The 14,528-nt window shown below is 40.1% G+C and overlaps 1 pseudogene; it reads left to right on the plus strand.

Moving 5' to 3' along the window:
- The first annotated feature begins 9,394 nt into the window (after positions 1 to 9,394).
- On the plus strand, positions 9,395 to 14,153 carry LOC114674815 (aldo-keto reductase family 1 member B1 pseudogene; annotated as a pseudogene).
- The last annotated feature ends 375 nt before the right edge of the window (positions 14,154 to 14,528 follow it).

Here is a 14,528-nt window from a genome sequence, read left to right on the forward strand (position 1 = left end):
AGTTAGGCTATGTGGGGGTCAGGGACCCACTTGAGGCGGCAGCCTCTCTGATCTCAGATCTCAAACTACCTGCTGTGAGAACCACTACTCTCTTCAAAGCTGTCAGACAGAGACATTTAAGTCTGCAGAGATTTCTGCTGCTTTTTTTTTTGGCTCTTCCCTGACCCCAGAGGTGGAGTCTACAGAGGCAGGCAGGCCTCCTTGAGCTGTGTTGGGCTCCACCCAGTTTGAGCTTCCTGGCTGCTTTGTTTACCTACTCAAGCCTCAGCAACAGTGGGCACCCCTCCCCCAGCCTCACTGCCGCCTTGCAGTTTGATCTCAGACTGCTGTGCTAGCAATGAGTGAGACTCTGTGGGCATGGGACCCTCCGAGCCATGAGCAGGGTATAATCTCCTGGTGTGCAGTTTGCTAAGGTCATTGGAAAAGTGCAGTATTAGGGTGGGAGTGCCCCGATTTTCCAGATGCCATCTGTCACAGCTTTCCTTGGCTAGGAAAGGGAATTCCCTGACCCCTTGAACTTCCCAGGTGAGGTCATGCCTCGCCTTGCTTTGGCTCACGCTCGTTGGGCTACACCTACTGTTCTGCACCCACTGTCCGAAACACCCCAGTGAGATGAACCCAGCACCTCATTTGGAAATGCAGAAATCATCCACCTTCTGCATCACTCATCCTGGGAGCTGTAGACTGAAATTGCTCCTATTCGGCCATCTTGGATCCACTCCCAATGGCGGCCATTGTTAAGCCTCCAGAACCTATACATTTAAAATGGTTGGGGGGCACCCAAGATGGCTGAAAAGGAAGAGCTCCAGCCTTCAGCTCCCAGCATGAGTGACAAAGAAGATGGGTGATTTCTGCATTTTCAACTGATGTACCAAGTTCATCTCACTGGAGCATGTTGGACAGTCAATGCTGGTCTGCAGGTGCAGCCCGACCAGCAAGAGCTGAAGCAGGGCGAGGCATCACCTCACCTGGGAAGGGCAAGGGGGAAGGGAATTCCTTTCCCTAGTCAAGGGAAATTGAGACACACAACACCTGAAAACTCCGGCAACTGTCACCCTAATACTGTGCTTTACCAAGGGTCTTAGCAAATGGCACACCAGGAGATTATATCCCACACCTGGCTGGGAGGGTCCCATGCCCACGGAGCCTCCCTCATTGCTAGCACAGCAGTCTGAGATCTAACTGCAAGGCAGCAGTGAGGCTGGGGGAGGGGCGCCCACCATTGCTGAGGCTTAAGTAGGTAAACAAAGCCAACAGGAAGCTCGAATTGGGTGGAGCCCAACACAGCTCAAGGAGGCCTGCCTGCCTCTGTAGACTCCACCTCTGAGGACAGGACATAGCTAAACAAAAAGCAGCAGAAACCTCTGCAGATGTAAAAGTCTCTGTCTGACAGCTTTGAAGAGAGCAGTGGTTCTCCAAGCACGGAGGTTGAGATCTGAGAACAGACAGATTGCCTACTCAAGTGGGTCTATGACCCCTGAGTAGCCTAACTGGCAGACATCCCTCACTAGGTACAGACCGACACCTCACACCTCACATGGCTAGGTATACCACTGAGGTGAAGCTTCCAGAGCAAGAATCAGACAGCAAGACTCACTGTTCAGCAATATTCTATCTTCTGCAGCCTCCACTGCTGATACCCAGGCAAACAGGGTCTGGAGAAGACCTCAAGCAAACTCCAACAGACCTGCAGCTGAGGGTCCTGACTGTTAGAAGGAAAACTAACAAACAGAAAGGACCAAAACCCCACACCAAAACCCCATCAGTATGTCACCATCATCAAAGACCAAAGGAAGATAAAACCACAAAGATGGGGAAAAAGCAGTGCTGAAAAGCTGGAAATTCAAAAAATCAGAGCACATCTCCCCCTCCAAAGGAATGCAGCTCATTGCCAGCAACGGAACAAATCTGGATGGAGAATGACTTTAACGAGTTGAGAGAAGAAGGCTTCAGTCGATCAAACTTCTCAGAGCTAAAGGAGGAATTACGTAACCAGCGCAAAGAAACTAAAAACCATGAAGAAAGAATGGATGAATGGATAACTAGAATAATCAATACAGAGAAGACTTTAAAAGAACTGATAGAGATGAAAACAATGACACGAGAACTACGTGACAGATGCACAAGCTTCAGTAACCGACTTGATCAATTAGAAGAAAGAGCATCAGTGAATGAAGATCAAATGAATGAAATGAAGTGAGAAGAGAAGTGTAGAGAAAAAAAGAGTAATAAGAAATGAACAAAGCCTACAAGAAATATGGGATTATGTGAAAAGAGCAAATCTGCATCTGATTGGTGTGCCTGAAAGTGACGGGGAAAAAGGAACCAAGTTAGAAAACACTCTGCAGGATATCATCCAGGAGAACTTCCCCAACCTAGTAAGGCAGGCCAACATTCAAATTGAGGAAATACAGAGAATGCCACAAAGATACTCCTCAAGAAGAGCAACTCCAAGACACATAATTGTCAGATTCACCAAAGTTGAAATGAAGGAAAAAATGTTAAGGGCAGCCAGAGAGAAAGATCGGGTTACCCACAAAGGGAAGCCCATCAGAATAACGGCAGATCTCTCAGCAGCATCTCTGCAAGCCAGAAGAGAGTGGGGGCCAATATTCAACATTCTTAAAGAAAAGAATTTTAAACCCAGAATTTCATATCTAGCCAAACTAAGTTTCATAAGTGAAGGAGAAATAAAATCCTTTACAAAGAAGTAAATCCTTAGATATTTTGTCATCACCAGGCCTCCCCTACAAGAGATCCTGAAGGAAGCACTAAACACGGAAAGGAACAAACGGTACCAGCCACTGCAAAACCATGCCAAAATGTAAAGACCATCGATGCTAGGAAGAAACTGCATCAACTAATGAGCAAAATAACCAGCTAATATAATAATGACAGGATCATTTTCACACATAACAATATTAACCTTAGATATAAATGGAATAAATTGTCCAATTAAAAGACACAGACTGCCAAATTGGATAAACAGTCAAGACCCATCAGTCTGCTGTATTCAGGAGACCCATCTCACATGCACAGACACACATAGACTGAAAATAAAGGGATGGAGGAAGATCTATCAAGAAAATGGAAAACCAAAAAAAAGCAGGGGTTGCAATGCTAGTCTATGGTAAAACAGTTTAAACCATCAAAGACCAAAGAAGACAAAGAAAGCCATTAGATAATGGTAAAGGGATCAATACATCAGGAAGAGATAACTATCCTAAATATATATGGACCCAATACAGGAGCACCCAGATTCATAGAGCAAGTCCTTAGAGACTTACAAAGAGACTTAGACTCCAATACAATAATAATGGGATATTTTAACACCACATTGTCAGCATTAGACAGATCAAGGAGACAGAAAGTTAACAAGGATATCCAGGAATTGAACTCAACTCTGCACCAAGCCAACCTAGTAGACATCTACAGAACTCTCCACCCCAAATCAACAGAATATACATTCTTCTCAATGCCACATCACACTTATTCCAAAATTGACCACATAGTTGGAAGTAAAGCACTCCTCAGCAAACGTAAAAGAACAGAAATTATATCAAACTGTCTTTCAGACTACAGTGCAATCAAACTAGAACTCAGGACTATGAAACTCAATCAAAACTGCTAAAGTACATGGAAACTGAACAACCTGCTCCTGAATGACTACTAGGTACATAACGAAATGAAGGTAGAAATAAAGATGTTCTTTGAAACCAATGAGAACAAAGACACAACATACCAGAATCTCTGGGACACATTTAAAGCAGTGTGTAGAGGGAAATTTATAGCACTAAATGCCCACAAGAGAAAGCTGGAAAGATCAAAAATTGACACCCTAAGATCACAATTAAAAGAACTAGAGAAGCAAGAGCAAACACATTCAAAAGCTAGCAGAAGACAAGAAATAATTAAGATCAGAGCAGAACTGAAGGAGATAGAGACACAAAAAACCCTCCAAAAAATCCGTGAATCCAGGAGCTGGTTTTTTGAAAAGATCAACAAAATTGATAGACTGCTAGCAAGACTAATAAAGAAGAAAAGAGAGAAGAATCAAACAGATGCAATAAAAAATGATAAAGAAGATATCACCACTGACCCCACAGAAATACAAACTACCATTAGAGAATACTATAAACATCCCTATGCAAGTAAACCAGAAAATCTAGAAAAAAATGAATACATTCCTAGACACATACACCCTCCCAAGACTAAACCAGGAAGAAGTTGAATCCCTGAATAGACCAGTAACAGGCTCTGAAATTGAGGCAATAATTAATGGCCTACCAACCAAAAAAAGTCCAGGGCCAGACGGATTCACAGCCGAATTCTACCAGAGGTACAAGGAGGAGCTGGTACCATTCCTTCTGAAACTATTCCAATCAATAGAAAAAGAGGGAATCCTCCCTAACTCATTTTATGAGACCAACATCATCCTGATACCAAAGCCTGGCAAGATACAACAAAAAAAGAGAATTTTAGACCAATATCCCTGATGAACATCGATGCAAAAATCCTCAATAAAATACTGGCAAGCTGAATCCAGCAGCACATCAAAAAGCTTATCCACCACGATCAAGTGGGCTTCATCCCTGGGATGCAAGGCTGGTTCAACATATGCAAATCCATAAATGTAATCCAGCATATAAACAGAACTAAAGACAAAAACCACATGATTATCTCAATAGATGCCAAAAAGGCCTTTGTGAAAATTCAACAGCCCTTCATGCTGAAAGCTCTCAGTAAATTTGGTATTAATGGATTGTATCTCCAAATAAGAAGAGCTAGTTATGACAAACCCACAGTCAATATCATATGAGTGGGCAAAAATGGGAGCATTCCCTTTGAAAACTGGCACAAGACAGGGATGCCCTCTCTCACCACTTCTATTCAACATAGTGTTGGAAGTTCTGGCTAGGGCAATCAGGCAAGAGAGAGAAATACAGTGTATTCGGTTAGGAAAAGAAGAAGTCAAATTGTCCCAGTTTGCTGATGACATGATTGTATATTTAGAAAACCCCATGGTCTCAGCCCCAAATTTCCTTAAGCTAATTAGCAACTTCAGCAAAGTCTCAGGATACAAAATAAATGTGCAAAAATCACAAACATTCTTCTACACCAGTAACAAACAAACAGAGAGCCAAATCATGAATGAACTTCCATTCACAATAGCTTTAAAGAGAATAAAATACCTAGGAATCCAACTTACAAGCAATGTAAAGGACGTCTTCAAGGAGAACTACAAACTACTGCTCAGTGAAATATAGAGGATCGAAGCAAATAGAAGAACATACCATGCTCATGGATATTAAGAATCAATATTGTGAAAATGGCCATTCTGCCCAAGGTAATTTATAGATTCAGTGCCATCCCCATTAAGCTACCAGTGACTTTCTTCACAAAATCGGGGAAAACTGCTTTAAAGTTCATATGGAACCAAAAAGGAGCCCTCATCTCCAAGACAATCCTAAGTCAAAAGAACAAAGCTGGAGGCATCACGCTACCTGATTTCAAACTATACTACAAGGCTACAGTAACCAAAACAGCATGGTACTGGTACCAAAACAGAGATATAGACCAATGGAACAGAACAGAGTCCTCAGAAATAAACCACACATCTACAGCCATCTGATCTTTGACAAACCTGAGAAAACCAAGAAATGGGGAAAGGATTCCCTATTTAATAAATGGTGCTGGGAAAATTGGCTAGCCATAAGTAGAAAGCTGAAACTGGATCCTTTCCATACTCCTTATATGAAAATTAATTCAAGATGGATTAGAGACTTAAATGTTAGACCTAATACCATAAAAACCCTAGAGGAAAACCTAGGTAGTACCATTCAGGACATAGGCATGGGCGAAGACTTCAAGTCTAAAACACCAAAAGCAACGGCAGCAAAAGCCAAAATTGACAAATGGGATCTCATTAAACTAAAGAGCTTCTGCACAGCAAAATAAACTACCATCAGAGTGAACAGGCAACCTACAGAATGGGAGAAAATTTTTGCAGTCTACTCATCTGACAAAGGGCTAATATCCAGAACCTACAAAGAACTCAAACAAATTTACAAGAAAAAAACAAACAGCCCCATCAAAAAGTGGGCAAAGGATATGAACAGACATTTCTCAAAAGAAGACATTCATACAGCCAACAGACACATGAAAAAATGCTCATCATCACTGGCCATCAGAGAAATGCAAATCAAAACCACAATGAGATACCATCTCACACCAGTTAGAATGGCGATCATTAAAAAGTCAGGAACCAACAGGTGCTGGAGAGGATGTGGAGAAATAGGAACACTTTTACACTGTTGGTGGGATTGTAAACTAGTTCAACCATTATGGAAAACAGTATGGCGATTCCTCAAGGATCTAGAACTAGAAGTACCATATGACTCAGCCATCCCATTACTCGATATATACCCAAAGGATTATAAATCATGCTGCTAAAAAGACACATGCACACGTATGTTTATTGCGGCACTATTCACTATAGCAAAGACTTGGAATCAGCCCAAATGTCCATCAGTGACAGACTGGATTAAGAAAATGTGGCACATATACACCATGGAATACTATGCAGCCATAAAAAAGGATGAGTTTGTGTCCTTTGTAGGGACATGGATGCAGCTGGAAACCATCATTCTTAGCAAACTATCACAAGAACAGAAAACCAAACACCGCATGTTCTCACTCATAGGTGGGAACTGACAATGAGATCACTTGGACTCAGGAATGGGAACATCACACACCGGGGCCTATCATGGGGAGGGGGGAGGGGGGAGGGGGGAGGGATTGCATTGGGAGTTATACCTGATGTAAATGACGAGTTGATGGGTGCTGACGAGTTGATGGGTGCAGCACAGCAACATGGCACAAGTATACATATGTAACAAACCTGCACGTTATGCACATGTACCCTAGAACTTAAAGTATAAAAATAAAAAAAAAAAAAAGAAAATGTGTCACATATACACCATGGAATACTATGCAACCATAAAAAAGGATGCGTTCGTGTCCTTTGTAGGGACATGGATGCAGCTGGAAACCATCCTTCTCAGCAAACTATCGCAGGAACAGAAAACCTACCACCACCTGCTCTTACTCATAGGTGGGAATTGAACAATGTGATCACTTGGACACAGGAAGGGGAACATTACACACCGGGGCCTATTGTGGCAAGGGGGTTGGCGGAAGGGATAGCATTAGGAGATATACCTAATGTAAATGACGAGTTAATGGGTGCAGCAGACCAACATGGCACATTGCACATATGTAACAAATCTGCATGTTGTGCATATGTACCCTAGAACTTAAAGTATAATAATAAAATAAAATAAAATAAAATAAAATAAAATAAAATAAAATAAAATAAAATGGTTAACAGATAAGCTAATTTGGGTAGAACAATGACCACTAAGTAAAGAGAAACTGGAGCCTTTAGAGGACTTTGTTACTGAACAATTAGGAAAAGGACACATTGCTCCAACATTTTCCCCCTGGAATTCTCCAGTTTTTGTAATTAAGAAAATATCAGGTAAATGGAGAATGTTGACAGACCTTAGAGTCATTAATTCAGTTATACAACCCATGTGTACATTACAGACAGGATTGACTCCTCCTGCTCAGGTTCCAAAAACTTGCCTTTAATAGTCATAGATTTAAAAGACTCTTTCTTTACTATCCCCTTAGCTGAGCAAGACTGTCAACGGTTTGCATTTATAATTCCTGAAGTAAACAACCTGCATCCTGCTAAGCATTTTCATTGGAAAGAGTTGCCATAAAGCATATTAAACTGTCCAACAATTTGCCAGGTGTATGTAGGGCAAGCAATTGAACCTACTCGTAAAAAATTTTCACAGTGTTACATTATTCATTATATGGATGATATACTTTGTTCTGCCCCCTCCTGAGTAATATTACTCTAATGTTATGATCATTTCCAAAACTCGATTTCTCATGCTGGTTTAATTATAGCTCCTGACAAAATTCAGACTATTACTTCTTCCTCTTACTTGGGGACCTTAGTAAATGACACTACAATAGTGCCAAGAAGGTAAGTGTACATAGGAATCAATTGAAAACATTAAATGACTTTCAAAAATTAATAGGGGCCATTAATTGGAAACAATCTGCTCTAGGCATTCCTACCTATGCCATGAGTAATCTATTTTCTATCCTTAGAGGAGATCCTAGTCTCACAAGCCTCTGCATTTAACAAAGGATGCTGAGGCAGAGTTACAGCTGATTGAAAAGGAAGTCCATAAAGCTCAAATAAATAGAATATATCCAGAGAAGACTCTAGTTTTGCTAATTTTTCCAATTTGGCCTTCACCTACTGATGTTATTGTCCAAGAGCAGGACTTAGTAGAATGGCTTTTTCTTCCACATACTAATTCATGGACTCTAACTTCTTATTTGGATCAACTGGCTAGTATGATAGGAAGTGAGAGAACTTGGATTGTTAAATTACATGGATATGATCTTGGAAAAATTATTGTCCCTCTCACAAAGGCACACAAACAGCAAGCTTTTATAAATAGTCTTACTTAGCAAACCCATTTAGCTGACTTTGTGGGTATTCTCGACAATCATTTTCCTAAAACAAAATTATTTCAAATTTTGAAATTAACTAATTGGAATCTCCCTAAAATAAATAAATTTAAACCAATTTAAGGTGCTGAGAATATCTTCACAGATGGGTCTAGTAGTTGTAAAGCTTCTTATTCTGTATTGAAAGGTAAAGTTTTTCAGAAGTTCTAAACCTCAGCTCATAAAGCAGAGCTTGTAGCTGTAATTGAGGTATGGACTGCATTTGATATGCCTATTAATATGATTTCTGATTCTTCATACATGATTCATTCCACACAATTAATTGAAATGCTCAGTTACAATTTCATATGGATGAACAACTAAAGACTTTATTTACCCAATTGCAAACAGCAGTTAAGAGCAGAGTGCACCATTTTTACATTACTCATATTAGAGCTCATACACCTGTTCCAGGACCTTCCACTGCAGGGAGTCAAATGGCTGATTGCCTAGTTGCTACTGCAATATCTAATGCCAGACACTTTCACAATTTAACCTGTGTTAATGCCTCTGGTCTCAAACGCAGATACAGTATTACGTGGAAAGAAGCTAAAGATATTATCCAGTGATGCCCAACTTGCCAAATGGTGCTTTCCTCGTCTTTTACATGAGGAGTTAATCCTCGGGAATTGGAACCTAATTCTCTTTGGCAAATGGATGTCACCCATGTCCCCTCATTTGGGATACTAGCTTATTTACATGTATGTGTGGACAGTTTTCTGACTTTGTCTGGGCTACATCCCAATCAGGAGAGTCTTCTGCCTGTGTTAAACATCACCTCTTGCAGTGTTTTGCAGTGATGGGCATTACAACTTCTATCAAAACGGACAATGCCCCAGGCTATACTAACCAAGCTCTAGCTACATTTTTCCCTATATGGAATATTAAATACATTACTGGTATGCCATATAATTTTCAATGAAAAGCCATAGTGGAAAGAACGAATCTCTTCCTGATACAGCAGTTGCAAAAGCAAAAAGGGGGAAACAAGGACTATGGGACACCCCATATGCAATTGAATCTAGCATTATTGACTTTAAATTTTTTAAGCCTGACTAAAGGCCAGATGCTATCAGCAGCTAAACAGCATTTACAGAAACCAGCTGCAAAGACAGAGCAGAAAAACTAGTTTGGTGGACAGATCTGATAACAAAAAGTTGGGCAATAAGTAAAATAATAACTTAGGGTAGAGGTTATGCTTGTGTTTCTCCAGGCCAGAAACAGCAGCTGATTTGGATACCATCAAGACACCTGAAACCTTATGATGAGCCAGATGCCGAGGAAGAGATTCTGGAAGGATCCCAAGGACCCCCTGGTTGCAGCCATGTTGAGACTGATGCTGAGGAGAACCCCAAGTGTCATGAGCAACACCCATTAAACACAGCCACCTACCTGGTGACAGATCAAGAAGCTGTCACAGATGGTGGAAGAAAACCTGAGGAAAACGGAACAACCAGTCACAATGAATAATTTAATGATAGCTATGATAGCAGGCATCACCATTGCCATAAGTATTCCTTTAGCAATGGCTGACACAGAGAACAATTACACCTATTGGGCATATTTACCTTTTCCACCACTTCTATGGCCTGTAACTTGGCTGGATCCCCCAGTGGAGGTACACACTAATGATAGCTCTTGGATGCTTGGTCCTACAGATGATAGAGGCCCATCTCACCCACATGAGGAAGGAACTGTTATGAATATTTCTTTAGGATTTGAACATCCACCTATCTGTTTGGGAAAAGCCACTAGTTGCCTACCCCTTCGCTGTCAATCTTGACTGGCAATAATGCCTGGATGTAATCACTTTATGACACAGTAACACATGCTTTCTGATCTCAGTATTTACCATAATAAATCTGCTCCTATAATTGAGGCATACCACCCTCAAAAACCTATTTGTAAACAGAATTGGACCTGGCCAGAAATAATGAACGTACTTGTTTGGGAATATTGCTTTGCATAACAGGCAGAGGTGCTGCACAATGATTCCTATGGAATCATTATTGGTTGGTCCCCTAAGGGGACAGTTAGCTTGAATTGTACCTCTCAGTCTATGTGCCATGGCCACACTATGTTCAGCTGGTCTGAACAAAATAGTCAGATGGTAGAACTTGTAAGGTGTACGGCAAGAGTTCCTATTTTCTGGAAACATTGCGGTATAGTGGCAGCTCAACCTCAAATGATGTGGTCTGCTGTAGAAGCTAAATGTAAGGATTTGTGGAAACTATTAGTGGCTCTTAATAAGATCAATATTTGTGAAAGAATAAAAAAGGATCTAGAAGCACACTCTATAAACTTGCCTTGTCTTTGGATATTGCAAAATTAAAAGAACAAATATTTAAAGCATCCCAGACACACCTGAGCTTAATGCCAGGAACTGGAGTGCTTGAAGGAGCTGTAGACAGATTAGCAGCTAGTAACCCATTAAAATACATAAAAACACTTGGAAGCTCTGTAATTTCAATGATGATTGTGCTTTTAACGTGTGTTTTTTTCTTCGTATAGTCTGCAGATGTGGATCCCGACTCCTGCAAGAAGTAACTCACTGTGATAAAGCTGCCTTTGCTTTTATTGTCTTTCAAAAACAAAAAGGGGGAACGTGTTTGGAACAGGCCCCAAAACTGGCCATAAACAAAATCTCTGCAGCACTGTGACAGGTTCATGATGGCCATGACACCCACGCTGAAGGCTGTAGGTTTACCGGAATGAGGGCAAGGAACGCCTGGCCCACTCAGGGTGGAAAACTGCTTAAGGCATTCCTAAGCCATAAACAATAGCACAAGCAATCTGTGCCTTAAGGACATGTTCCTGCTGCTGATAACTAGCCAGAGCCCATCCCTTTGTTTTGACCCATCCCTTTGTTTCCTGTTTTAGTTAATCTATAATGTATAGAAACAATGCTTATCACTGGCTTGCTATCAATGAGTATGTGGGTAAAACTCTGTTCATGGCTCTCAGCTCTGAAGGCTGTCAGCCCCCTGATTTCCCACTCCACACTCCATATTTCTGTGTGTGTCTTTATTTCCTCAAGCACTGCTGGGTTAGGGTCTCCATGACTGAGCTGTTCTCAGCAGGGATGAGGGATAAAAGAGTATAAATTGTGTGCAGTATATACTGCTCAAGTGATGGGTGCACCAACATCCCAGAAATTACCACTAAAATACTTACTCATGTAATCAAACACCACCTATTCCCCCAATAATGTATGTAAATCAAAAATTTAAAAAAATCATATGAACGGAGGTGGTAGGAGGAGGAAGAGATAATTTCTTAAAGGAAAATAAAGATTTCAGGTCAAGAAAAAGAGAGATAAATTAATTTGCAGAGAAAATCAACTAGTAACTTCCTATTTTCATATAAAATCAAAATCCCATTTATTTTGTCTTCATGGTGTAAAATGAACATGTTGTTAGGATGATTTTTCTCTGAAATAACCTAATTTTTGATAATGTTTGGTCAGAATTGACTAAATATTTCATACTATAAGAGCCTGGCATCTGCTATAATCTCATCCTATAGGCTGTCAAAATGCTGAACTCCAATGGCCACTTTTAATAAAATAATAAACTATTTTCAACTGAAGTACTTCTTCTTCCACTGAAGCTCTTTGATTTTTGTCATCAATACACTAGAATATGCAATAATATATGCAATTTTCTTTGATAATTATAAAAAGAAGGGGGAGCACATCCTTGAAAATTAGTCTCTTTATGGAATCAAAGAGCTAGTTCAAGGTTTCAAAGAAAACACTTATACACTGTTGATGGGAGTGCAAATTAGTTCAGTCATGTGGAAAGCAGTACAGTGATTCCTCAAAGAGCTAAAAACAGAACTACCATTCAACCCCAGCAATCCCATCACTGGGTATATACCCAGAGGAATAGAAATCATTTTACCATAAAGACATAATCTTGCAAATGTTCATTGCAACACTATTCAAAATAGTAAAAAATTGAATCAATCTAAATGGCCATCAAGACAGAGTTCATGGTACATATACACCATGGAATACTATGCAGTCATAAAAAGAATGAGATCATGTCTTTTGCAGGAGCATGGATGGAGCCAGAGGCTATTATCCTCAGCAAACTACCACAGGAACAGAAAACCAAATACCACACATTCTCTCTTTTAACTGGGAGCTAAATGATGGGAACTCATGAATACAATGAAAGGAACAACACACTGGGATCTACTTGAAGGTGGAGGGTGGGAGGAGGAAGTGGAGCAGAAAAGGTAACTATTAGTTACTGGGCTTAATTCCTTGGTGATGAAATAATCTGTACAACAGACCCCCATGACACAAGGTTACCTTTGTAACAAATATTCACATGTACCCCTGAACCAAAAATAAAAGTTGTTTTTTAAAAAGGAGAAAGAAACCTCTATGAAATTGTTCTGGGCTATGATTTTTTGGATGTAACTCTGAAAGCACAGGCAACAAAAGTAAAAATAGAAAAATGGGATTACATTAAACTAAAAAGCTTCTCCACAGAAGAAAACAATGAACAGGATAAAGAGACAATCTACTGAATGAGATAATATATTTGCAAACTACACATTTGATAAAGGGCTAATAACATTTGAAATACATAAGGAACTCAACAGTAATAAAGCAACTTGATTAAAAATGGGAAAGGAACCTGAACAGACATTTCTCAAAATAAGACAAATGCTCAACAGGTATATCAACAAATTCTTAACATGACTGATCATCAGGGAAAAACACATCAAAACCATAAGAAAAATTTCATGCCTATTAAAATGACTATTATAGAAAATAGGAAAGATAACAAGTGTTGGTGAAAACATGGGGAAAAAGGAGTCATGGTGCCTTGTTGGTAGAAATACTGTAAATTAGTACAGTCATTATAGAAAAGAGAATGAAATTTACTCAAAAAATTAGTAATAGAACTACTATATGATCCAGCAACACCATTACTGTGTATATATCAAAAAGAAATCAGAAACGCAAAGAGATAACTGCACTCCCGTGATCAATGCAGCATTATTCCCAGTAGCCAAGATATGGAACAAGATATGGAATCAACCTAGGTGAATGAAGGGTTGGTGAAAGCTATTGGCATCTCCAACTTCAACTATTTTCACGTCAGGAGGATCTTAAACAAACGTGGTTTAAAGTATCAGCTAGTGGTTAAACAGATTAAGCTCTACACATCCCTAACTCAAAAGAAGTTAATCCAGTACTGCCAGTCCAAAGGCATCATGGTGACTGCCTATAACCCCCTTGACTCTCCGGACAGGGCCTCGGAAAGCTCAAGGACCCTTCCATCCTGGAGGATGACAGGATCAAGGTGATCACAGTCAAGCACATTAAAATTACAGCTCAGGTTCTGATTTGATTTCCAATTCAGAGAAACTCGGTAGTGAATCCCAAGTCTGTGACACAAAAATGCATTGCAGAGAACTTTAAGGTCTTTTACTTTGAACTGAGCAGCAAGGATATGACCACCTTACTTAGCTACAACAGAAACTGTGCCTTGGTAATCTGGGCCTTCCGCAAGGATTACCACTTTTAGGATGAATTTTGAAGCTGTGGATGCCTGCTGATCTCCAATTGACCTACATCTGTTTTTCCTGCCTCATTTTTTTTCTTGCCAATGTAATATAGCCTGTGACACTCAATGGTGAGACAGCAATCTATTGATTGAATAGCGAGGGCTTGCCTGGCTTGATGTTGGGTCTGAAGAGCAGTACCCATAGAGTAGAAGTTTCTTCCAGTTTTCTTTGCCCCCTTTTTTGCCCAGCTGGGGAAAGTACAACCTGAATGTCCTTTTATGACTAAGGAGAAACAAAATCTACAAGGTCAAAATAGTGCAACTAACAGTTGGGATTTGACTGCTTGGAATTGTAATCCTTTCAGCAAGACTTCTTTTTGCCTCAAAGAAAAAGTGTTTTTGTGAGCT

Source organism: Macaca mulatta, chromosome X (assembly GCF_049350105.2).
Source record: "Macaca mulatta isolate MMU2019108-1 chromosome X, T2T-MMU8v2.0, whole genome shotgun sequence".
Classification (NCBI taxonomy): Eukaryota; Metazoa; Chordata; class Mammalia; order Primates; family Cercopithecidae; genus Macaca; species Macaca mulatta.